The sequence below is a fragment of the Pelophylax lessonae genome (genome assembly GCF_965119305.1).
Source record: "Pelophylax lessonae genome assembly, chromosome: 3".
In the NCBI taxonomy this organism is placed as follows: domain Eukaryota; kingdom Metazoa; phylum Chordata; class Amphibia; order Anura; family Ranidae; genus Pelophylax; species Pelophylax lessonae.
The window spans coordinates 371839839-371865845 of record NC_138770.1 but is presented as its reverse complement, the minus strand read 5'-3'; the positions used below and the strand labels follow the sequence as shown (position 1 = coordinate 371865845).

The 26007-nt window shown below is 43.9% G+C and overlaps 1 protein-coding gene across 2 annotated transcripts in view; it reads left to right on the top strand.

Annotated features, from left to right (window-relative positions):
- The first annotated feature begins 2227 nt into the window (after positions 1-2227).
- The window catches only part of BACH2 (BTB domain and CNC homolog 2), a 338775-nt gene continuing 314995 nt past the window's right edge, over positions 2228-26007 (top strand). Inside the window, exons 1-2 of one of the 2 annotated variants that reach the window (XM_082250239.1) lie at positions 2234-2338; positions 22767-22937. The gene's annotated coding sequence lies outside the window, so the exon portion shown is untranslated. Of the gene's footprint in view, positions 2339-22766; positions 22938-26007 lie in introns of both variants that reach the window. The other variant, XM_082250238.1, reaches the window with a different exon arrangement.

Sequence of the window (26007 nt, the reverse complement as noted above, 5' to 3'; positions counted from 1 at the left end):
GTGTATCACCCTAATGGGACACAGCAAAAAAAAAAACCTGACAGCCTTTATAACCACTCACCAATTTCTCCAAAACGTAACGTTTTTGTTAATGCTTTGGACATATTTTCTTTCTTATGGAATCAAAAGAATACATTGTTTACACATATACGTATATGGGCTACAATTCCAGCCACTCTTGGCTTACACAGGACTATCCTTCACTCTTGGCAGCTGAACAAAGTAGCAGGGACAGAAAGGAGGGGAAGTATGTACTGCTGGCAATGGAATGAATGGCAGGAGACAGAAAAGAAGGGAAGTATGTAGTGCTGGGGATGGAATGGCAGGGGACAGAAAGACCACTGGGGACAGAGTGAACCTGTTGATTTACCTTGGGTAGGCAAAGCACAGCTTTACTTAAAGGCTTGCACACACCAGCTTTTTTTTTTTCCAGTGTACCACCAAAATTTCCTGCGATTTTCCCTTGATTAATTGCTATTACAAAATTTGGAACAGCATTCTGTAATTTAGAATTATTCACTTGAGCATGCTACACTCTATTGTTCCTTATATGTATGAATTGCTAGCACTTTATCTCAAGGTAATGATCGTTTTAGCAAATAGCAAAGAAATCGCCTGTGTACGCCAAGCCTGAGTGCGATTAACAATATTTATTCACTCTCACAGATAATTTATACACTATGACGACAACATTGTAAGCAAATCTGCTTGTCAGTAGTTTTAGTCAGAGCTGTATTTTACATAAGTTTTTTTTAGAATGCTGAAAATAGTATATTACAGCCTGATTATTCAATATAAATGAAGTATTAGGCACTTTGGTCTACTAAACAGTAACTGATTTAAGCACACCCATTTAGAATTAAAATGTGCCTAAAATGAATGTAAAATATTGTCACATACACCAGACACATGTACTTCTAGATGGTAAGCATGAACTAAAAGAACTAAAATGTAATGTTTTCTGATTCGATTTTTCGTTCCTGACATTAGAATGACTGCTGTTAACCATTTTACATCAGTACTTTTGGGGGATGTATGGTAGTGATAAAAGAAGGAACATTTGGATATTAATAACATTTGGAAATTGTTAAACATCAATGAAAATATCTTCATCTACTATTTGGTAATATTACATCTAATTGGAGACACAGAAAACGGTTATCTTTGCACAACCGCCTACTCACCATCATTTTCAGCATTTCTCGAAGTGTTGGATTTGTGTGTTAACATGCTGGATGCCATGGCAACTGCTACCTGCTCAGTAGAAGGCCATAGTCATCTTCATGCAGATTCCTACCTTTTATCGTGCTTTGGCAATGTGAACGGTCTACAGGAAAGCGTCTGTGCTCATGTTAATTCAAGTATATTTGGAGGAATGAGCTTTCATCAACTCTGAATTAATTTTTGCACATTTTTCCAAGTCTTATTAGGGATGTCATTCACAAAGATCAGCATAAGGTAAAATTGTAATAAAAAAAGAGGGTGTCATTTCAAAATCAATTTTAAGTGAGTATAGTATCATCTGTGTGTTTCCAGGGTTCCTATTTTCTGTCCCCTGTGTCATTCTGCTTTTATACTAATAGTGTTGGTATAGCTGACATGAGGAATTATATGCTAGATCTCATCAGGAGGTAAAGCTAAAGCTGAATTCCAAAATCCTGGAGCACATGGGCAACAAATGATCTATTTTGCTCTGACTTTTCCTATAGAAAATATTAAAATATTCTTTAGAGGGGACAGATGCTGATTGCCTGGCTGTCATGCTTATCCAATAGCTTTGGCACTTTAAGTCACTGGTTAGAACAAGCACGCAAGCCAGAAATTCTGACTTTATTTCCTGCTCAGTGACTTAGAAGGTATTAATGGCAAGAGAGAAGATAAGCCATATAGTTTTTGTAAAGGAAACTGCAACCTCAGCCAGATATGCAGTTGCTATAGACTCAGTACAAGGAAGAATATCATTATCTTTTTGATTATTGAAATATTGTCCTTACCTTTTATTTTTTTCTATAAAAACTATAACATTTTGGATTTCTAATTGTCACCCGGACAACTATAGATGATCTTTTTTAAAAAACTATAGATGGTTACTCTACTAAAATAAAATACTTCTATAGCTGTGCTTTTTCTCTAAATATAGCTCTTCAATGCAAGTTTAAAAAATATAAGCATAAACTGATACTTAACTATTATTTCTTTTAACAGGTGATTGATGTGTGGTGTTAAAGTGGTAAAGTAACATTTGGACAAGGAGGATTTCTTCAGCAAGCAGACTACGTATTGACAGCACTGTAAAAACGGTGTTCTAATAAATGACTACATTGTGGAACAACTTCAGGTAAGTTTGAGAACTGATGCTTTGCCGTGAATAAGAATATAATCTATTGAAGGCAATCTGTCCTAAAGCAATACAATCATACCAGGAGCTCCAGACTTTCTGGTTTATTTGCAGTAGAACCTGCTCAAGTTACACATTCACATGTGAAATCACTTCCCTAAAACTAGGATGTGGTTTATGTTTTGGGAATGGTGGCTTTTCATAAATATTTATCCAATGTATGCACTGCTTTAGACCAGGGGTCTTCAAACTTTCTATACAAAGGGCCAATTTACTGTCCTTCCTTTATGGGGGCCGGATTGGGACCATCAGGAGTAGCAAATGTCTCGACATCAGTGGGAGTAAACATTGCCCCATCTTTGGTGTCAGTGGGAGGAATTGTGCCCTAACGTTGGTGTCATTGGGAGAAATTGGGCCCCATTGTTGGTGTCATTGGAAGGAACTGTGCCACATCAATGATGTCATCAGGCCCCATTGTTGGTGTCATTGGGAGGAACTGTGCTCCATCATTAACCACTTAAACCCCGGAAGATTTTACCCCCTTCCTGACCAGGGCCTATTTTGCGATTCGGCACTGCGTGACTTTAACGGACAATTGCGCGGTCGTGCGACGCTGTACCCAAATGAAATTGACGTCCTTTTTTTCCCACAAACAGAGCTTTCTTTTGGTGGTATTTGATCACCTGTGCGATTTTTTGATCATGCGCTATAAACAAAAAAAGAGCGACAATTTGCAAAAATAACAATATTTTTCACATTTTTTTATATGAAATCCCTCAAAAAAAATGTAAAAATCAAAATTTTTTAACATTTTAGGCCAATTTGTTTTCTGCTACATATGTTTGGTAAAAAAAAAATCGCAAAAAGCGTATTTTGATTGGTTTGCGCAAAATTTATTGCGTTTACTAACAAAGGGAAAGATTTTTGTCATTTTTATTGTTTTTTTTTTTAACGAGTAATGGCGGCGATCTGCAATTTTTTTTTTGGCGGTACTGCGACATTGCGGCGGACAGATCGGACCCTTGACTGACATTTTTGACACTTTTGGGGGTACCAGTGACATTGCTACAGTAATCAGTGCTATACATATGCACTGTTACTGTAAAAATGACACTGGGAGGGAAGGGGTTAACTTTATTGGAGAAGGAGGGGTTAAGTGTGTCCCTAGGGGCGTGCTTCTTACTGTGATTGGATGTGGCTTTGTGTGTAACAGCACAGATCAACGGTCATACATAGCAGGACCGAGTGATCTGTGCTTTTACACAGGGGAGAGTGACAGGCGGCTTTGTTTACATTAGCCGCCTGCCTTTCTCCCTCTCTACCCAACGATCGCGAGTGACCGGCAGACATCGGGTCCGCCGGTCACACGCGCTGGCTTCTTCGGGTACGAGCGGAGGCGAGAGTGCGCCTCCGGCGGCGCGCACTCGCCCCCTATTCGCTCCCAGGCTAGTGACGTACCGGTACCTCACTTTGCCTGGGAGGGGCTGACCGCCGCCGTATATAGTCGGGCGGTGGTCGGCAAGTGGTTAATGTCACTGGGAGAAATTGGGCCCCATTGTTGGTGTCATTGGAAGGAACTGTGCCCCATCATTGATGTCATTGGTAGAAGTTGCACCCCACCGTTGGAGTGATTGGGAGGAATTGTGCCCCTTCATTGGTGTCAGTGGATAAATTGGTTCCCCAGCAGCCAGATAAAAGAAAGCAAAGGGCCACAGTCTGGAGACCACTGCTTTAGACCACGCATCTTTGAATGGATACATCTAAATTATAATTACACTGAAAGAATAATCCTATCCATCAACAGAAAATCATCAATATAATGCATGTACAACAAAAACTCCAAACATGAATAACTCTGCAAAAAAGTACAGGGGATTGTTTTGATTTTCTTTTTTCATGGTAAATGGGATGACCTTATATTATATTATATATGCGTTAAAGCAATGTCAGGGGTGACCGTAAAATGAAGCAGAACGAGGTATATACATGAAAGGATGGTGGGTGGTGGAGTATTTTTCTGGAATTCTTTATGTGCTCACATTGTTAGTAATATATTGTACTGCTACAGCTTTGAATGGAGGGAATTTGGCAAGCAATAATTTTCACACTGCACTCACACATCAAGATATGATGATGTTTGAAGACTGGCATTCTGTTTACACAGCAGTCATTGTGTGGCAGACTCTTGAATTGTTTTAATACTATCGTGACTTGTACTGCTTGATTTTTCTTGCAGCGATTGTCCCAAGGAAAAGCTAAACATGTGCAAAAATAAAATAGAACAATAAGAGATATATTCAGTGATTTCATTACTTTTGTTTATACATTGTCAAAGCGCTGCTTATTCGAAGTACAGTATCCCATAGGAACCAAAAAGATTAGGGTATGTTTACAAAAAATCTGACTGAAATGCACCATACTTTCACAAGCCTTGCATTTTACAAGTGTTTGAAACATTTAAGATGTCAATTGCCTGACCTCAGACTGCCCATGCGGGAACTAGGAGAAAATGTTAGAAGCTGGGCAGCCTAGAGCGGTAGCTGTCAGCCTTCAGGTGACCCCCTAACACAAGTTGAAGCATCAGGTTCTGACAGGATAAAAAATACAAAAAAAATGTTGTGCTGCACTATTGTTATCAGTAAGAATAATACTTACCTGTCCCATTGCCTGGCTTGGACCTTTCTTACCCTGGCATCCAACACAGTTTCAGGAGCTGTGGTTCTATATGCCAGCCTATGCATCACTACATCACTACAAGACACAGTAGTTATGTAGCAGAGGAACCATGGTGTTCAGCTGAAGATGAGGGATCCAACACCCCTGAAGTGTGTCAGATACTGAAGAGCCTTTAGCTGGCATAGATGTGTTAATGAAAGGATCTGAAGCACATGTGCCAAGATTGCGAAGTATGTTTTTTATTTTTTACAACAGAGTTAATTTAAGGAAGACTGCCCCATTATATTACATTTTAATAATAAATATTCTGACTGTTGCATTAGCTCAGTTGTCACAGGTTCTTCCTAATGTTTGTGTCAGATCAAAGAATAAAATATTCTGACTGTTTTTTTTTTTTTTTCTGGGTTTGTTCAGTTTTTGTATTGCTTTTTGATTTTGTGAATCAGTACAGCTTGTGATTTAGTGCCGGTTCACACTAATACGACTTGTCAGGCGACTTGGTCAGCCTGGCAAATAGCCCACATGCATGACTGCAAATTTTTAGTTTAAAGTGTAAAGCTTTAAAACCGGGTATCGTCTCATATACTCAGTCAAGTAAAGCATGTTTGCATATAGAACCTTTACAGTATGCTGTAAAAGCATACTGTGAACATCAAGGCTTCTACCAGTTCAAATTTCCTTTCATCTGTAGACTCATTGGGGTTGATTTACTGGAGAGTGCAAAATGGAGTCCAATCTGCTTCTAACTGCAGCTCGTTCAGTTAAGCTGTGACACACTGGCGTAGCTAAAGGGGTTGCATTTGTGACCCTGCCCAATGCTTATTGGGGCCCGTGTGGAACCCCTGTCTCATTTGGTTCTACACCTGAATAGGAGGGGCAGCATATAGAGGAACTGATGCCCTTAATTTTCCTCTAGCCACTGAAAGCCTGCTTCCCCTCCTCTCCCTCCCACCAGCATTCAGCGGCTGCAGGAAGAATAAGGAAGGCATCAGTTTCTCCTTTCCAGGTTACTTGTTTCCAGCTGCCCCCAGGCCCCTGTGTACACCCCTGTCCCCCCTTCTCCTCTCTTGCCCATTGCTCCATGGAACAATTGAGGATGAAGAGCAGGGGAAAGGGCCGGTAAATATCTCATTTACCGGCCCTTCCATTTCTGAGTGAGTGATTGGTACAGATGACTCAGTGTTCATTCACTACTAAAATGTAGTAATCTGTGTTTATTATGCTTAAGTTTGTGAATGAACGGGAAGCTCTGCACAGAGCTATTCCTGTTTATTCATTATGTGCAGCTGAGGCTGCAGAGTTGGAGATTGAGGGCTGTGTCCTCAATCTCCTTTCTCTATCTCCAAGATTAAATATCAAAGGTCTATTTAGACCCCTGATACTTCACCAAAGCCTCCTAAGATATTGTAAAAAAAAAAAAAAAATAGCATATAAAATTGTAAAATAAAAATAATAAAAAAACTACTGACCCCATCCACTTCTCTACTTACCCCATCCACTGCCCTACTGATAAAGTCCACTGTCATACTAGCACTGTCCTCTGCTTTGCTGGCTGACACCATTCACTGTCTGATTAACACCAACCTCTCTGCCCTACTGACACCATCCACTGCTGTGCTGACTGACACTGTCCACTGCCCTACTGACTTAGGCTATCCATTTTTAAGGTAGGCTAAGGTTATGTTTTTACAACTACATTTGTTTTATTATGTTTTTAAAAATTTTCCTTAAAATTTGGTTAGGCCTTAACTTGAATGTGGACAGTTTCCCAAAACTCTTTTGAATTACCCTCTCAATGTGTAAATAAAGATCTGAAATAACTTTTTAGGCTCTTGGAGTATCTTGGCGCACACTGGAAGCAAGGGGTCATAGTGGGGGGTCAGCTTTTGCTTTGAGGCACACAAAAAAACAAGGAAGCGAATTGGTTGCTATGCAGAGCAGCACCAGATTTTGTAGTCTTTACTTTTAGTAAATGAACACCACTATGTTTATGTCTACTAAGACAAAGAAGCCAGCAATTTTCCTACTAGTTGTGATACAGATGTAGCTCAGGGCAGGATCTGTGTATGGTAGAGGCGCTTATTGGCTGCTTGGGGAGAGAGAAGGAAGAGGACCTTCCATAATTTAGTTTTCAGGTCTAATTTTAAATTTGAACTCGTATAAAAAAAATGTATATTTTTTTTTCCGAAACTCTGCACCAATCACATAATTTGCCTCTGATAAAGCGTATCCCATGTCTCGCATGCTGCTAGTTACTGTAAAAAACTGCCTCCAATGATACTGAATAGTCCTCATAGTGGTGATCTTCCAGCGTTGAGGGGGTTAGGTGCTGCGACTGAAAAATAATCATGCCACTCGTCTTTCCCCACCATCTCCCTTCCTATGCCTACATCCATTCAAAAAACTTCCAGTGTTTTTCTTTCAGAGTGCATGGCGTTCTGTAAGTGGCCAAAGGAGATCCTGTCATTCATCTACCCCTTCTTCATTTTTGGCCCAACATCATGTCTAAAGTGTTAAGGGGCGTTATTTTTTTATTTATTTATTTTTTTAAGCAATGCTGTTTATACCCAGTAACACCGAATATGTTTATGACACTTCATGTTACACTGATGTTTATAATTAATTGAAGATCAATGTATTTCAAAAAGTCTGGTTTTATTATCTGAGCTTAGAACAAGATCTTACTCTTTTTTACTCTTTTTAATTTAAATTAAAATAACAAACATGTTATGCTTACCTGCTCTGTGCAATGGTTTTGTACAGAGCAGCCCTGATCTTCCTCTTCTGGGGTCCTCTGCCGGCGCTCCTGGTTCCACCCCCTGCCTAGTGACCCCATATCAAGTCCCTTTCTATGGCGGCCCTCGTGCATGCTCACTCCTGAGGCCTGCTCTGTGTGCCCATAAGACACTAATGTCTATAGGACACACAGAGCGGGGCTTGGCCCCACCCCCTGCCCCCTCATTGTCTTTGATTAACAGCATTAGCATTATCTGAGCCAATGAGTAGCAAGTGAGTTGGCTCTCGTGCACATCCCTGGATCAAGATCACGCTCCAGTATGTAGTTGGGGGGGGGGAGGGGGCTGTGGGAGAAGCTGCATGCAGAAGGTTTTTTTTACCCTACTGCATAGAATGCAGTCTCAATAATTTCTATAGAATTCAACACATCAATACTTTTAAACTTAAACTAAGTTTTATTGACCATCAAAGTGGGGAAGCCCATGAGCATTTATAATGAATGTTCAAAGCAGTTTTCAGTTTAAACCAACTAAATGTTTCCGTAGCCTTCCAGGTAACAAATGCTGTTTGTGTGGCTATTTCTGCCACATTCTATTATTAGACTTATTAAATAAGGCAAACCAGCCAGACCGTGACCGCCATTGGTCGGATTACGCTAAACTAATGAATTAAGAAATGTGAGTGGCAGCAATACATTTACTGTTCTACACTAAACTGCCTGTAATATGAAATTTGTGTTTGTGTCTGCAGCCTTTGCAAACATTTTGCTAATATGACATGTTACCCATGCTAAAGAATTTTCCTGTTTCAAATAGAATGGGCTGCAGTCTACTGTGTTTATGCCATGTTCTGCTAGTGAATAAACTTCTCTTAAGAGGGGGGCTAATTCTGTGCAGTGCAGGGTAGGCCACCTGTCTCCAAACCATGTTCTTTAGTGATCACCTGGATTATGTCCAGAGAAGCAGGACATATAGGTGGCTCTATCCAACCTACTAAAAACGATTTTGGTAAAGTTCACCCGACATGTTGGCATTTTTCAGAGGCATGGACAAAGTACAAATTCATACTTTATTGTGAAAATACACATGTGGCAGAGTAATAGTGCAGAAGAACAATACAGAAACATGGCATTGTTGTCTTTTAACAGAAAGTTCATAACCAGGAAGCTTAATGGCAGGATTACTATCTGAGGGTTTAAAAATATTATAAATGGATTTTGAAATTACTTTAACATGTTAAAGTATATGGAAACCCAGTCATTAAAATGTTTTATAAACTGTAAAGGCATTATAAACCTCCCTGCCTGCACCTTGTGGTTTTTTTTTTTTTTTTAGAATGTGCATTGATCATATAGGTTTATGGTGGGATTAATTGCCTTGTATGCACAGCCTATAGTACAGAAAATCTTCACATTCCTTTGCCAGCAGTTGCTGTTTGTGTAGAAACATGAAGCACAGGGCATGGCACTGCACAGGTTAATGCATGACCCCTGTTTGTAGTTTTAGAACTGACACTTCCTTTGAGAAAACTACATATCCCACAATCACTGGGTCTCTTATTCTAATGCTGGTGCAGGAGAAAGCTAAATGGTTCTGACACGCAAGCAGGTAGAGCATTCACAGACACACCATGCAGCTGGAAGATTACATTACATTAGCGCCCCCACATTTGTGATGCAACACAAATGGAATGGATAAAATGGATGCTGTTACGCGAAACATGAATTGTCTTGTCCCTTTGGTGCTTAGAGACAAGCTAGCTGTAGCAAACCATGTACATAAGGGAATTGATTAGCCATGATGCTACAAACTGCAGCCACAATATATGAGCCTTTCATTACAAGGTAAGGTAAACAGACAGCACATGGAATAAAATTATACTAATATCTAGTTAAAATAGCAAAAACATTTATTTTTTTTGAGGGGGGAGCAGGTATCTAATTTTGCTCCCACTTCCCGCTCTCCTCCCCCTACCCGTAGCCTTTTGGGACACGTCACAGTTCCCAGAAGGCTGCGGGGCCATTCACAGTGAGCAAGCAGCACATGCGTAGTGGGGAGCCGGCTGTGAAGCTGCAAGGAGTCACAGCCGGATTTTCACAGTTAGCATGGTGATAGCGAGAACCTGAAACCCGATGAAGACTCAGGTGGGTGAGGACAGTCCTGGATCACTGGACAGGTTAGTGTCCTTTTATTTAAAGTCAGCAGGTACAGTATTTGTAGCTGCTGACTTTTAATTTGTTTGGGGGAGACTGAAGAACCCCTTTCATTAATGACGCTAGCCTAGAAAACCCATGGAAAAAAACTAACATTTTAAGAGTTTTATTTTTGTTCACTGGAGCCTTTTATGTTACCAGAATAAAAAATTAGCTGAAAAAACACGGAATGATGGTTATATTATAATCCATAAATAATGTACATAAGTGCAAAATGGATTAGCATGAGAAATAGCTGTAGGGCAAAGAAGTAGAGTTCCTGGGAGTGTGCTGTAGATTGATAGATGACTCTCTAGGATTCCCCTTTGCGGCTAATGGCTCAGTGGTTAGTGACTCAAGATACTGAACTTACTGCTGTGACTCAGGCTCAAACAACGTGTTGTATGCTGTGGCATGAGCCTCACACTGCATTCTTTTTCCTATCATAGCCTCCCATTAAAAGCACACGAGCACATGAGAAAAACAGCTTGTTTCTAGGGGACTGCGAGTTTTTTTGCTGTTAATTACCTGCACTTGCTGTTATTAGATTCACGTTCAATTGCTGTTGGGCATAAAATAAAATCTGTGTCTGCTGTGGTTTAATTGCCAAAGTGTGCTGGGCTCTGGAAATGACTGTATTTACTGAGAATTTCTCATTGTTATGTCTGCTTTACATGTACAGAACCACTGTGGAAAAACATTAAGAGAATAGCTGCAGAACACTTTCCCAAGAATATACCATATATTACACAGGGTTTTTTTTAAAAATAGAAGAAATAATAAAAGGTCAGGAGGAGCTAATGCAGCAGGTTAAGACAGAACATTTACTAAATTCACACGAAGGTTTGTAGCTTAAAAGCCAAGAAAAGGAAACCTTATACTTTTTCTTGCAGCACCTCTGCAGATGAAAAGAGGTATTGCAGTTTGTCCATTCATATAAATTATGGCGATCTTTTCTGCTGCAGGATGGTGTAAGCGTTAACCACTTGCTGACAACCCCATAGCAGATATATTGCTACAGGGCCGCTCTTCTGTGCAGAATCACATATATATATATATATATATATATATATATATATATATATATATATATATACGTAATTCTGCACTTCCCCCTAGATGGGATTACTCACAGCAGAAGCAGATCTGCAGGTGCTGGGCACTAGATGTCCACCGGCACCCGCTGATCGTTAGGAAGAGACACAGAATGGAGCTCTGCTTATGTAAACAAGGCAGAGCTTTGTTCTGACAGGGGAGGGATGGATTTTGTGTCCCTGCAAAGCTTCTTCTAAACAAACTTCTCAGAGTAAAAGCAGTACACGGTTTACAGCAAAACACTGGCTAGGCACACAGTTAACCTTTTAATCGCCCTAGATGTTTAACCCCTTTCCAGCCAGTGTCATTAGTACAGTGACAGTGCATATTTTTAGCACTGATCACTGTGTTCATGTCACCGATTCCCGCAAAGTGTCAAAAGTGTCAGTGTCTGATTGTCCACCGCAATATCACAGCCCCGCTATAAGTCACTGATTGCCGCCATTACTAGTATACCCTTTTTTTTTTTAATTCCAGTATATAGCCCGTAGTTTGTAGATGATATAACATTTGCGCAAACCTCATCATGATATGGGTATAAACAGCATTGCTTAAAAAAATAAATAAATAAAAATAACGCCCCTTAACACTTTAGACATGATTTATATAACGCCAATGGATTGCGCAGCTCTTTACAGCATGAGGGCAGACAGTACAGTTACAATACAATTCAATACAGGAGGAATCAGGGGGCCCTGCTCATTTGGGCTTACAGTCTAGGAGATGAGCATTATGTGGCGGCAAAAATCTCTGCACAAAAACACTAAAGCACTGCTTTTCCCCTAAGCATAAATCCCTGCTCCTCCAGGTACAAGTCTGTCTCCCTGCTGAAATCCCCCCCCCCAATTTCCCCTCCTAGAATACCTATCCAACCCCCCTCCCCCCCAAATTCCTCCTTCCAAAACATCCCTTCCCCCAAATCTCATTGTGGCACCCCCCCTCCCCCACCTCACATGATACCACAGTGCCCAGGGAAGCCGCCCCTCCTGCCCACCCCTTGTCCCAGCCCTACGCGTGTGAATAGGAACATGTAACAATATAGGTGTTATCCCAATTTGGTTGCAAAAGTGTAAATACACTCATGCACACTGGATGTTATCAAAATGGCAGTAGCGTAAGCTGTAGCTGTAGAATGAGTTATGCAGCATTCTTGCAGTAGCGTTTTTTAGCTTTTTTTTTTTTTAACAAAACGTTACTCCCACAAAAGCTTATGGCTCAAAAACACTGATAAACGCAGAATAGGCGTGTTTTTTGAGCGTTTTTAGGGTCACACATGTTTGATGTTTTTTTTTTTTTTTTTACTACCTCTCAACGCCTCTCTGTGTTAGCCTAGGTGTCCATGCATACAAAAACTTTCAGTGGTGTTTGAAGGCATTAGCATTTAGGGGCAGTAGAAAAAAACAACAGCCTGTGCGTCCAGGAGCAGAGGCTGTTGAGCTGTCAAAACGCAAAATGTCAAAGGTCCCCGCTAAACGCTGTAACAAGCTGTTAGCCAAGTTTTGCCGCTTTTGGCTTTTCTAGGCATTTTTACATTATAGGGAGTGTTTTTACTGTAATAACGCCCAAAAACACGCAATAGTTTCCATAAACGCTAGTCAAAAGTGCAGCTAAAAGCAAGTTTTTACAGCTGCTTTTTCCTGGCAGCAGTGCTGGCTTATTTTAAATGTCCTGGGTGCATGAGGCTTTAAGCTTTTATCAAAGAATTTTTACAGCTGAAAAACTCTTAAAACCCACTAGTTCTTCACATTGGACAAGATGCTATAGTTAGCTCAGGCCATCCCTAATTCACCAATTGGACGTCCATCCAGTTCACAGATTTGTTTAAGTCATCTGAAAATTTAAAGACTCAACAACAGATCAAAACCTATATCTAACTATCTGATGTTATCTTTCTTAATTTCTTAATACAAGAAAGTTTTTTGAGTACCGTTAAGACACACAGACTGGAAAGGGATGACTGACTTTACCTCCATCCAGACACACTTTGTCCCAATATACTAGAGACCCAGTCATCTTCTTATCCAGTCGGTGAAAGTTCTCCCCATACACCTGGCTTTGAATGATAGGCTTCACTTTTTTTTTTTTATTAACCACTTTGTATTTATTTATCTAAACATTAAGGCTCCGTTCACATGGATCACGAGCAGAACCACCGCAAAAAAAATTGCGGGACGCAATACGATCCAAAGAAGCTCTTGTACTTTTTTGGTCGTAATGCGTCCCGCGATTTTTTTTTGCGCGATGTTACCGCGATTCGGCAGGCGGAAATCGCGGCAACATCGCTCAGCGTTTGGGGGTCTATTGCAAATCAACGGGCAACGCACAGGCGTCCCGCGATTTGCAATAATCTCCGGATCGCGGGCGTAACCGCGGCGGTTCTGCCCGTGATCCATACGCTAACATGTGAACGGAGCCTAACACCCTTCCACTCTGCTTTTTATAATTAGAAAGTGCCTTTTGTGATTATCTGTTAATTTCTATCTTTTTTTATTCTGAAAAACTTTAATAAAAACATTGAAACAAAAAACCCACTAGTTCTGTTTTTTTTATCCAGCTAGAACCCCCCCCCCCCTGCCAAAAAATGCTGATAACAGCCTATGTGGGCATGGAGACAAAGGATAACATGCTGGGGAGTTTACTGGCTGCAGAAAAAAATACCTAAAGCCAAAAGCATCAGCTGTAAAAATGTCCAGTGTGCATAAGGTCTAAGACAGCTGATAAACTCATGTTTTCTCTTACGTCCTCCGACAGTCGCCGCCTCTTCATATTCGTCACATATGGGGTATTAGACTTTGCTCCGAAGGAGTAGCTAGGCAACAGAATATGTTAACAATAAAGCTTTAACATATCCCACCCTCAAGGGGTGGTCCCCTCAGTCAATACCCTCCTACTTCCTGCAACCATATCTCAGTTTTAATGTCTAGCTTGTCAGGAGTGGCTGGCTCTCTCTGTGCTGAGACTTTTTGTCCCAGACTCTTTCTTCTTTTTGATATTTTGTTTGAGTTTTCTCTCTACCTTTACTTAGCTGTTATTTTTGTCAGCATTAGTTAGTTCTTCGGACGAAGAGGATCATGCGGACTGGGTCTCGGGCTGATCCCCCTGGTCGCAGGTCGTGGGTCAGTGGCTTCCCAGTCTGCCATCGAGCGTTCAGCCAGGTAACGCTCCTGGCACGGTGAACGACCCATCCCTGTTCGGTGCAGGGATGATTGGTGAGGTGGCTACCTCACCGGACGCTGTGCGGTTTCTGAACCGCCATTGTGTGCGTCTTGAATTGCGACTCTCCCTGCCTCATGTGCAGCGGCTTGTTCGCCTGTGCGGGTTCCCCACGCCATGTGAGGTAAGTGTATCTATGTGGGGACCTGTCTGTCTGGGGGGGGTCTCAGTCTGGGACTGTGTAACCTGCCTTTAATCACACTGCTTGTCTCCCTATATCTCGGCTGCATGCTGTGGGCTGCAAGGGGGGGGGGGAGCTGTATGACACTGAGTATGTCAGGCTGGGCAGTGTGAGGAGCTGTGTGCTGTGGGGCATGTTTTTAATGGCATGTTGGGGCATATACAGCGATCGCTGCGGCGATCTAACATGTATCCATATAATGGGATAATATTGTGTGTGATTTTATGCACTGTGGAGCGGCGATTTCGGCGCCAAACGGCGCCATTTTACCGGCGCCCGCTCCGGCCGCATGGTTTACATGCACGGCGGCCATTTTCTTGTAGCCTCCATAGGCTTACATAGAGCGCCCTGGCAGCATCACTTCCTCTCTCCTGGAAGCACCGATCGAGGCGGCAGCAGCAGCGGAGTCTCCTCAGGTTTTATCCTTCTATTCCTGTGTTCCATTGCCTGTATTCAGTCTGTATATTCCCTGTGGGGGTCTCATTGTGCCTGAGTGTGGTGCGGTGGGCTGCGCTTGCCGCGCTTGCTGTAAGGGGGCAGTTAACCCTTGGTTGTCTGGCATACAGGGGCAATGGATTCTCAGGAGGGCAAGTTTCCCACAGTATTGGTGGAAAGCCAGGGGACCGCTGTTTCCCCCCCAGGGGGGGATTTGGCCACGATTGTGGCTGGCCTTGCTGCACAGGTGCAAATGCTGGTGGCTGCTCAATCTACTAAACGGCCCAGAGTTACTCTGTCCTCTGATTCTGAGGGTGAAGGTGATGGGGCTGTTCTGGCGGGGACCCCCCTATCGGGGTCCCGCTCCTCTCTTGATCTAGTGGGGTCTGAGGTAGAGGCTGAAGTTGAGGGGGTTGATAATTCTCCCCCTGGCTCGCCTGAAGAGCTTGCAATCATGGATGAGTTGATTGCTTCCATTAAGCAGACGCTACGTTTGCAGGACGAGGTGTGTCCCCCAGCTGCCTGGGCGGCTTATGGGACGCAGAGAAACCGCAGGACGCCGCAGGTTTTTCCCTGCAATGCTGATTTTCAGCGCGCTGTTAAGGACCAATGGCGCGATTTGCGCAAGCCTTTTGCGGTACCAAGTAAATTTAAGCTGCGTTATCCTTTCTCGCCTGCCACTGATGAACGGTGGTGTGTGCCTCCGCCAGTGGATCATGCTATTGCGGTTTTGAACAAAGCCACTGCGATCCCTGCAGAGGGATCCCCTGTTTTCCGTGATGCCACGGATAGGAGACTGGAGTCTCTTGCCCGTCATACTTATTCTGTTACGGGTTCTATGCTTAAGGCTCTGTTTGCTTCTCTCATGGCGGCCCAGGCGATCGCAAGTTGGACGCAGATGCTTAGGCGCGTCCTAGTGGCCGATTCGGCCTCGGCGGCGACCCTGGATATGGTGGATCAGATCCACCAGGGTGTCATGTATCTGTGTGATGCGGACCTGGACCTGATTCCGTTGGCCGCGCGTGTGCACAGCGTGGCGGTGTTGTCTCGCCGCCTGGTTTGGTTGAAATGTTGGTCGGTGGACCAATCTTCACGTAAAACCTTAGCCAATCTGCCTTATGATGGGTCTCGCCTTTTTGGGGAGTCCCTGGATGTGTTGATTAAGGGGATTACCGGGGGTAAGAGCACTCTCTTGCCCCATTTCCCCAAGGCTAAGGGGGCTTCTGGGAAGAAGCATGCTCATTTTCGGCCCCCTCAGGGGTCCTTTCGTGCCTTTCGGCCGCACTACAAGGGCAAACCGTTCAAGGGCCAGGGCTCTCAGAAGAAACCCTGGTCTGGGAAACAGAAGTCCGGCCAATCCGGACCTGCGGCCCATAACAGTTCGGCCTGAAGGGGCGCCCTCACCCAGTTTTGGGGTGGGGGGACGCTTGCTCGGTTTTCTTCAGCCCTGGTTGGCCCGTGTGCGGGACAGATGGGTTCTGGAAATCGTTCGATCTGGTTACAAGATCGAGTTTCTCTCTCGGCCAGAGAGCAGATTTTTTCCCTCAAATCTACAACTGTCTCCAGAGCGCCTGCGGGATCTGCACCTGGCGGTGCGGGACCTGAGGGCTCAGGGAGTGGTGGTTCCGGTGCCTCATCGGGACAGATTTCGGGGGTTTTATTCCAATCTGTTCACCGTGCCCAGAAAGGAGGGCAAGGTTCGTCCTATTCTGGACTTGAAAGCTCTGAACCGCTCTGTGCGGGTTCGCAAGTTCCGCATGGAATCCCTGCGCTCGGTGGTGGCTGCCCTGGTTCCGGGGGAATTCATGGCCTCCATCGATTTGAAGGATGCGTATCTTCACATCCCCATATTCGAGGGTCATCAGAGATACCTTCGATTTGCCATTGCGGAGGATCACTACCAGTTCGTGGCGTTGCCCTTTGGGCTCGCCTCGGCTCCGCGGGTTTTCACCAAGGTGCTTGCACCGGTTCTGGCATTATTGAGAGCCCAGGGCATTTCTGTCCTGGGGTATCTGGACGACATTCTGATTCGGTCTGCGACCAGTCAGGGTCTGGAGAAGGACCTGTCTGTCACGATGCAAACTCTGCAGGAGTTCGGTTGGACGATAAATGTTCCAAAGTCGACACTGAGTCCGTCGGTTCGTCTTCCCTATCTGGGAATGATACTGGACTCGGTGCAGGCGAAGGTCTTCCTGCCGGAAGACAAACTCAGGACTCTTCAGGAGGAAGTCAGGTCCCTCAGGGACGTTCCGAACTCGTCTCTGCGGACGTGTATGAGATGTCTGGGATTGATGGTCTCGGCTTTCGAGGCGATTCCTTTCGCGCAGTTTCACACGCGGGGTCTCCAGGCGGAGATCTTGTCCAAGTGGGACGGGCGACCTCAATCTCTGGATCTTCAGATCTCGTTGAGTCATCGCACCAGGGAAAACCTTCTGTGGTGGCTCCAGTCCCCGTTGGTGTCCGGGGGCAAGTCGTTTCGTCCGATCTCGTGGACGATAATCACCACGGATGCCAGCCTGTCGGGCTGGGGTGGTGTTCTGGGCGTTCTGTCCGCCCAGGGGACCTGGTCGGAGGGGGAGTCTTCCCTCCCGATCAACATTCTGGAATTGCGTGCGATAAGGCTCTGTCTTCATCGCTGGACGGACCGGCTGCAGGGCTGCCCGGTTCGGGTGCAGACGGACAATGCCACGGCGGTGGCCTACATCAACCACCAAGGGGGCACCAGGAGTGCCCGAGCGGCTCGAGAAGTGGCCGGCATTCTGTCTTGGGCCGAGACTCATGTCCCGGCGATAACGGCGGTTCACATTCCGGGAGTGGAGAACTGTCAGGCGGACTATCTGAGTCGCCAGACCCTGGATCAGGGGGAATGGTCTCTCCACCCGGCTGTCTTCCAGATGTTGTGCGCGAAGTGGGGTCTTCCAGATGTGGACCTGTTCGCGTCTCGCCTCAACTACAAGGTGAAGAGGTTCGTGGCAAGGACGCGCGACCCTCGGGCAGACGCGTCGGACGCGTTAGTGGCCCCGTGGCATCAGTACAGGCTGATGTACGCGTTTCCACCGATTCAGTTGCTGTCCCGGTTCCTTCGCAGGTTACACTCGGAACGCAGCACGGTGATTCTTGTGGCACCGGACTGGCCTCGCCGGTCCTGGTACGCAGACCTCGTGAATCTGGCGGTCGACGCCCCCTGGCGTCTGCCTCTTCGGGACGATCTACTGTCTCAAGGACCGATTTACCATCCTGCTTTACAGTCGCTGGCTTTGACGGCCTGGCTGTTGAGACCGAGGTCCTGCAGGAGAAGGGTCTCTCTCCAGAGGTTGTTCATACCTTGATCGACGCGAGGAAGTCTTCCTCGGGAAAGGTTTATTACCGTACTTGGAAGGCCTATTTTGCCTGGTGTGAGTCCAGGGGGTTTTCACCCCGCACGTACTCGGTTTCCCGTGTGCTGTCTTTCCTTCAGACGGATGTCGATCAGCGTTTGGCGCTGGCTACGATAAAGGGTCAGGTGTCTGCGCTGGCCGTTCTGTTTCAACGTCCCGTGGCTTCCAACTCCTTGGTTGGCACTTTTATTCAGGGTGTGCGGCATCTGGTTCCTCCTAGGAGGGATCCTTTGCCCCCTTGGGACTTGAATCTAGTCCTGTCTGTGTTACAACGTGCTCCTTTTGAACAGATCAGGGAGATATCGTTGTCTATGTTGTCCAAAAAGGTCGCCTTTTTGGTGGCGATCACTTCGGCTCGCAGAGTGTCGGAACTGGCGGCTTTGTCCTGCAAGTCTCCGTACCTGGTTGTTCATTTGGATAAGGTGGTCTTGCGACCTAATCCTTCTTTTCTGCCGAAACGAGTTTCGGAATTCCATCTTAACGAGGATATTGTTTTGCCTTCGTTGTGCACGAAGCCTAAACATCCAAAGGAGGTGAGACTACATTCTCTGGATGTTGTTCGGGCGATTAGGGTTTACCTTAAATCGACTGAGTCTTTTCGAAAGACGGACTCCTTGTTTGTTCTTCCAGAGGGTCCTCGGAAGGGCATGGCGGCTTCCGCCTCTACCATTGCCAAATGGATCAGGCAGACCATTGAACAGGCCTATGCCTTGCAGGGGAAGGTTCCCCCTGTGCCTGTGAAGGCGCACTCTACTAGATCTCTGAGTACGTCTTGGGCCTGTCGTCATGGGGCTTCTGTAGCCCAGGTGTGTAAGGCGGCGACTTGGTCGACCGTACACACTTTCACAAAATTCTACAAAGTAGATGTTCAGGCATCGGCGGATGCTTCCTTTGGCCGCAAGGTTCTTAGTGCGGCTGTTCCCTAGGGTCCCTTGTTGGGGACTCCTGGCTGTTGGGATAAGTTTTGTATCCCCTGGTTTTTTGTCTTTTCCTGGGTTGTTGCTCCTGTTGAGCACTTATTTTTGCTGTTGCCCAGCTGGTTTCCTTCCTTTGGTAAGGTTCCTTTCTTTGATGTGGAGACTGCGTTGCCTTTCGGCGCGGATGCGTTTCCCACCCCTCATGTTTGCACTGCTTTGGGACGTCCCCATATGTGACGAATATGAAGAGGCGGCGACTGTCGGAGGACGTAAGAGAAAACGGAATTTTTGTAAAATCTTACCTGTAAAATTCCTTTCTCTGAGTCCTCCGACAGTCGCCGCCCCCGCCCCTCTTTTGGGGTTTGAATGTATACTCTACTGCTATTCCACTAAAACTGAGATATGGTTGCAGGAAGTAGGAGGGTATTGACTGAGGGGACCACCCCTTGAGGGTGGGATATGTTAAAGCTTTATTGTTAACATATTCTGTTGCCTAGCTACTCCTTCGGAGCAAAGTCTAATACCCCATATGTGACGAATATGAAGAGGCGGCGACTGTCGGAGGACTCAGAGAAAGGAATTTTACAGGTAAGATTTTACAAAAATTCCGTTTTTGTGAGTTTGAGCATTTTCTTTTTTTTTTTAAACCCCTTAAACTCCCCTCTATGCTATCCGATGTGTCCATGCACACATAAACGTTTTTTGAAGTTTATCAGCAAGGGAGTTTATGGGCAGTTGTGTGAACACCCTAAAATCGCATTTAAGAGCAGTTCTTCTGACCACAAAAAAACCCTGAAAAATTCACATAAACACGCTTTTATCAGCATTCAGTGTTTTTTACATTGCAGAGCTGAATGTAAGCTGTTGTAATTTTGCAAAAACGCTAACGCTGAAAAACGCGCATAAGAAAGTTAAAAGGGAGTTTTTACAGCAGCAGTTTCCTGTCAGCAATCTGACTTTTTTGTGCATGGAGCCTAATGCAGGCCATACATGGGTTGAAATCCAAACAAATTTTATTTCGAAAATCAGAAATTTCTTGCGCTTTGTGATCAGATGATGCCCACCATTATTATTCGAAATTTGTACCAACCAACCCTTCAATTTCACCTCATGTTGCTACAGAAAATAGTTTTTGTGGCCGGGAATGTTCTTCTTTTTTTGAGGGAATTTTCTTCTTTTTTTTGAGGGAATTTTCTTCTCTTTCCAGGAATTTCTTTTTTCTTGTGCTCATGAACATTTCTTTTTTATTATATTTCTCACACAATTCTCCCATCATTGATTAGAAAATTGATCCTTTTTCACAAAATTTCCAACATGTCAGATCACTCAAATTCGATGGCAACACGAAAATCTGCCGTTGCTGTTGCCCGCTAATGGTGCAGAATTCAAACAATATTTCTTAGATTAGATTTTCTAAAGAAAATTCTTTCCAAATTCATCCCATGTATGGCCTGCCTTAGGCCTCATGTAAACTGGACATTTTTACAGCTGCTGTTGCTGGCTTCAGGCATTTCTTTCTGCAGCCAGTAAACTCCCCAGCATGTTATCCTATGTGTCAATGCGCACCAAGGCTTTTATCAGCGTTTTTTTGGAGGGGCGATTTCTGGCTGGACAAAAAAAAAAAAAACGGAACTAGTGGGTTTAAGAGGAATTCTTCAGCTGTACAAACTCTCTAACTCTGATAAAAGCTTAAAAACGCTGAAATACTCAGCTATTTGGCATTTATCAGCCATAAATCTTTGTTGGAGTATAGTTTTGCTAAAGGAAAACCCTAAAAAGCGCAAACGCTAAAAAACACTACTGCAAAAACGCTGAAAATTCATTCTACAGCTTTCTAAGGGCTCTTTCACACGGTCCGCCTCCATTGGCGGACTCCATGCTGCTCAGCGGGGGATCAATCCGCCGATCCCCGCTGAGCAAGCAGGTGACCCCTGCCTCCACGCTCTGTGTTTGGAGAGGGATGTGTCAGAGCCCCGTTGCTCTCTATGGGGGAATCGGATGAGAGCAGACCGCCTGTCTGGATTTCACAGACAGAATCGGATGCGGATTGCAGCGGGTGTCAGCGGACATGTCACCGCTGACATCTGCTGCCCCATAGGGATGCATGGGGCATCCGATCAGATCCGCCTAAAAAACTGACAGGCGGATCTGATCGGATCGTTTGTGTGAAAGGGGCCTAAAGCTAATGCTGCTGCCATTTTAACGTCCAGTGTGCATGAGGCCTAAGTAATGTTCTTGGGCTCCTTAGATACATAGACATCTACAGGCAGGGATGTATGCAGAAAACAGTATTCACATTATGATTATTATTATATATGATTTATATAGCACCGACAGTTTATGCAGCGCTTTACAACTTGATTGTAGACAGTACAAATACAATGCATATTATTACAGTATGAGTCAGAGGGCCTTGCTCATTAGAGCTTACAATCTAAGAGCATAGCATGTCTATATAAAATGCAGACATTAATGCGATCAAGTCTGTAGAATATGCTGAATGTATCAATGTATCATAGAGTAGAAACCGCTGCTTCTGTGCCAGAAATGCTTTCGTTGTAAATTCCAAGTGGCGGTTTGTGCTTTGCTCCCCCCCCCCCCCCAACAGAACTTATATACAGTTCATTGTTGAAACTCTATCCGTGTTCAGCTATGAAGCTGATGTCATTTATGGTGAATGTCCTTTTTCCACTCTTCAGGGGGAGAGCGGGCGTTTTTTTTTTTTTTTTCTTTCTCTCTGTCTCAATGTGAAACAAGTGTCAAGGGCGCCACGGCAACTCTTCCTTCTGCCAAGAATGTGCCTATTTTTAAACACTGCGGATCAAATATCAGCAATGCTGGTTACAAATCCTTATCTGTGTGTACAAGGAAGCCCTGCTCTGTGTAGTCTACAAATGGGAATGCCTCTACTTGCCTTGTTTACACTGCAGCTCTGTGCATTCTTCAGTAATTATAGTCATGGAACTAGAGGGGAAAGGGGGACGGGAGGACAGGATGCTATATGAGGTAAAGTTTGCTTTGAAAGTTGGTGAATGAAAAGGAACTCTGTCTGGGAAAGTAGTTTAAAAGAAGGAAGGGAGGGAAGGCAAAGCTTGGTCCGCACAGGGAAGTACTCTGTGCTTTACATCAACTTCACTGCACAGAAAGCAGATGGCCTGCTGGAACACCCGCACTGAAAACACACAGGCCAGACATATGGCGGATGGCAGAGAGACATTTCTTAATGCTTCACATTACAGAAAGTTATGTCATTCCCAAGCAAAGTGCTTAATACCCTCTGTAGTCACTGGCATACTCTTCCACAAATGACTTTGCTCTTTGCTGGCAAAGAACAAGCTGACATCATCGGCTAGCTTTTCAGATACATCCTTTTCTTTCCCGGGCTTTAGCATCGGAGGGGATATTTAATTGTCCCATTGTGTTTTCCCCACATTAATGACTCTCTTCCCCGCTCTGTTGGTTTAGTATCTAGTACTGGGTAACGCTGATGTACGTGGCACTGGGAGATGGCGTTTTGGGAGATCTGGGCAACACTAAAGCCTATGTTATCTATGGAACTGCTGAGCTCATTCATCTCTTTTTCACGGCCGTTTCCTTTTATTTTCAGCCAAATCTATCAAGCCTGACAGGCGAGTAATTTGAGCCAGAGAAAGGGCAGAGCTCCAGGTCCTTTCCACAAAGCAATTCTTCTCCTCCCCTCCTGGGAAGGCTCTGAACTTGGCCTGCTTCATGCAGATGGATTTGTTGAGTCATGTGAGATCGTTTACACAAAAAATAAGTAAGTGAGCGGGTGCAAAAGGAGAAAGAGAAAAAAAAAAATTTCTTGAAAGCTGGAGAGGCTTAATTAGCCTTACGCTGATTACAAAAAACATGGGAGTGATTATTTAGAAGCTAAATACACAGAATGTGCAGACTTTGCTCTTTCTGCCTTATGTAAAGTTACTGCTGCAGCAGTTGGGGAGAAGGGCTAGACGTTAAGAAATCATAATTTATTTTACTTCTAATTCTTTGACTGTAATCGTGACAACAGATGTGGTTTATCTTAAGCTGGCGTTAAATACATGTTTTTCTTACTTTCTTAGGAGACAGTTTCTTTATCAACCCCAGTCCCCCAGAACAGTTAAAGGACCATGGACATAAGAAGTCTAGCATTGTAAAAGTATTTATCCACTCATACAGTAGATCTTCTACCTTTAGAGAAGAACAACAGGTGTTTTTCCGTACTGTGAATTTGTTTATTTTTCAGAATATTTGCAGAGTTAAAGCTGAAGCTTAAAGTAGAACTATAGGCAAAATTTCATTTTTGAATAAGGGAGGATTATAACCTCTGTCCATTTTATCTGCCATCTGTATCCTATTAGGAAGATTACCTTCAATTCCTGTCCCATAGCCAAAACAGAAAGTCCGTGCAAATTAAGGGAATCCCCAGGTCACCATAACGAGTGTAACCATTAGAAGATTTCCCCAACCATTACTTTTCTGGGGACAACTCAAAAGTTGGGATTCATTTACTTCAGGTACTTTTATAGAGTTGTCTATTTTCACACTGCTTTACAAATAGTATACATTCACATCAGTCCCTGCCCTCAAGGAACTTACAATCTTAGGTTCCTAACTCACATTCATACACATACATGTTCCACCTTAAAATCTAGTGGAACTTGTTAACATGTTCCCAAAGATGAACTTATCCTTTTAACCTACCAGCATTTTTTTGGAGTGTGGGAGGAAACCGGAGTACCTGGAGGAAACCCACACAGGAAGAACATTAAAACTCCATGCAGGTAGTGCCATAATTTTCTTTAACTTTTGCTTTCAGTGATAAAGGCAAACAGGACAAAAAGAGAAGATGAATCTCACTAATGCAAGTACAGAAGGCAATAAATATCTAATAGGTGTTCTAATCCATTTCTTCTCTGTCCAAAACTAAAGTGGGGTACACACTATAAGAAAATCGGGCAAACGATTGTCTGATTTTCCTCGTTTCACAGCAAATCAGAACCGAGGAAATCATTTTCTTAGGAAAATTCTCGTATGACAAAGGGTTTTTTTGCTGTTTATTGTTTCTGATCATGCGCAGTCTTTCTTTTCTGATTTTTCTTGTACAAAAATCATACGAAAACGTTACACATTAAATGAAAATATGTAAATTAGCAGAAGGGTTTATTTAAAATTTTTATTAGAATGTAAAGAGGGGAACTTAAGACAAACAATTAGCAGATTAAAGTATAACTAAGGTCAAAACTTTTTTTCTTTTCTCTTTAGGCTCGTACACACTTGAAAATCGTCCAAAGAATTTTCGTATGATTTATGTATAGTGTGTACAGAACTTTCTACAGACGATTCAGAATTTTCGTACGAAAATTCTCGAAGGGACAAACTCCAAAATTTTTCTCGTATGGGAAAAAACAAACTTTCCTATTTTAGTCATAGTGATGTGGTCTATGGGCCTCTGTGCTTCTCTCTGCAATGCTTGCAAATCATGACTGGTGTAAGGGGCTAGCAAGGTCCTGTACATAGCTTCTGAAAAATATCATAGCATCTCACCCGAAAGGGTTTGGTAAAGATAGCCATCTTCCTGCCAGGAAATCAAGCGGGTTCCATCTGACTTGCTGCAGCATCTAATGTATGCTGTAAGAAGCTAAAGGTGTGCAGTCAAATCAGACTAAATAATTTTTGTACAGGAGAGGAGCATCAACAACTGTTTAAGACTGAAGTTAAAGTGATTGTAATGCCTTAACATTTTTTCCCTTATGCATTCCTTGCAGGTAAAAAATGTTTAGGTCAGCACCCCCCTTCACCACTTGTTTTACTTACCTGAGCCCTCATTCGATCCAACGCTGTGCACGCCTGCAGCTCTTCTCTCCCCTCACTTCTGGGGCTTGCTGGCTTTGCTGGGGCACCGGGAGCCACTGGCTCCAGGTGCTGTCAATCAATCAGTGAAGGGGACGGGGCCACCACAAGTGCCACCATGGGAAGCGACTTCCTATGGGGGCATTGGACAGAAGGGAGGGGCCAGGAGCACCAGCGGGGGACCTGAAAAGAGGAGGTTTGGGTCCGATTTGTGCAATTTAATTGCACAAAGTTGGTAAGTATAAACATGTTTTTGATTTTTTTGGAAAAAAATTACCTTTAAAATCACTTTAAGACCCCTTTCACACATGCGGACCGTTTATTTCATCAGTTCAGTCACGTTAAAATGGATGAAGTATTCATCAGTTTTTCATCAGTTTTTTTTTTTACATTCACTACCAATGCAAAAACGGATGAAAAGCTGAGCATTTGTTAGTTTACATCCATCATTTGTCTGATCCGTTTTTTTAATAGAAGAAAAATAGAGCTTTGATCAGTTTAAAAAAAACTGTTGATGACGGATGCAGATGTAAACTGATGTAAATGGATGATCATCCATTTATATCCGTTTTTACATAGAGATGCATTAATGTCCATTTTTCATCTGCCAGAATGGATGAAAAATGGACAAACGGACAGCATGTGTGAAAGGGACCTAAGGCTCTTTTCACACATATATGCGATGTGGGAACCCTGCGAATCCACTGCGGGTTCTCGCATCGCATTCAAAATCGCAGGCAGTTCACACTGCCATATGCGAATCGCTGGGGGGGGGGGGGGGGTGTCAGTACAAGGTTAACGACACCCCCAGATCAGTTCACATATCACAGTGCGAACTGACAGCTCGAGCATGAATCTGATCGCATTGGTTGCGAACCACCATGCGATCAGATTCTGCTGTGGACCCAAAAAGGGTCCTGTGCGTGTTCTGTCTGAATCAGATGCTAATTCAGCCATACAATCTGTATGGCTGAATTCGCATCGCACAGACATCG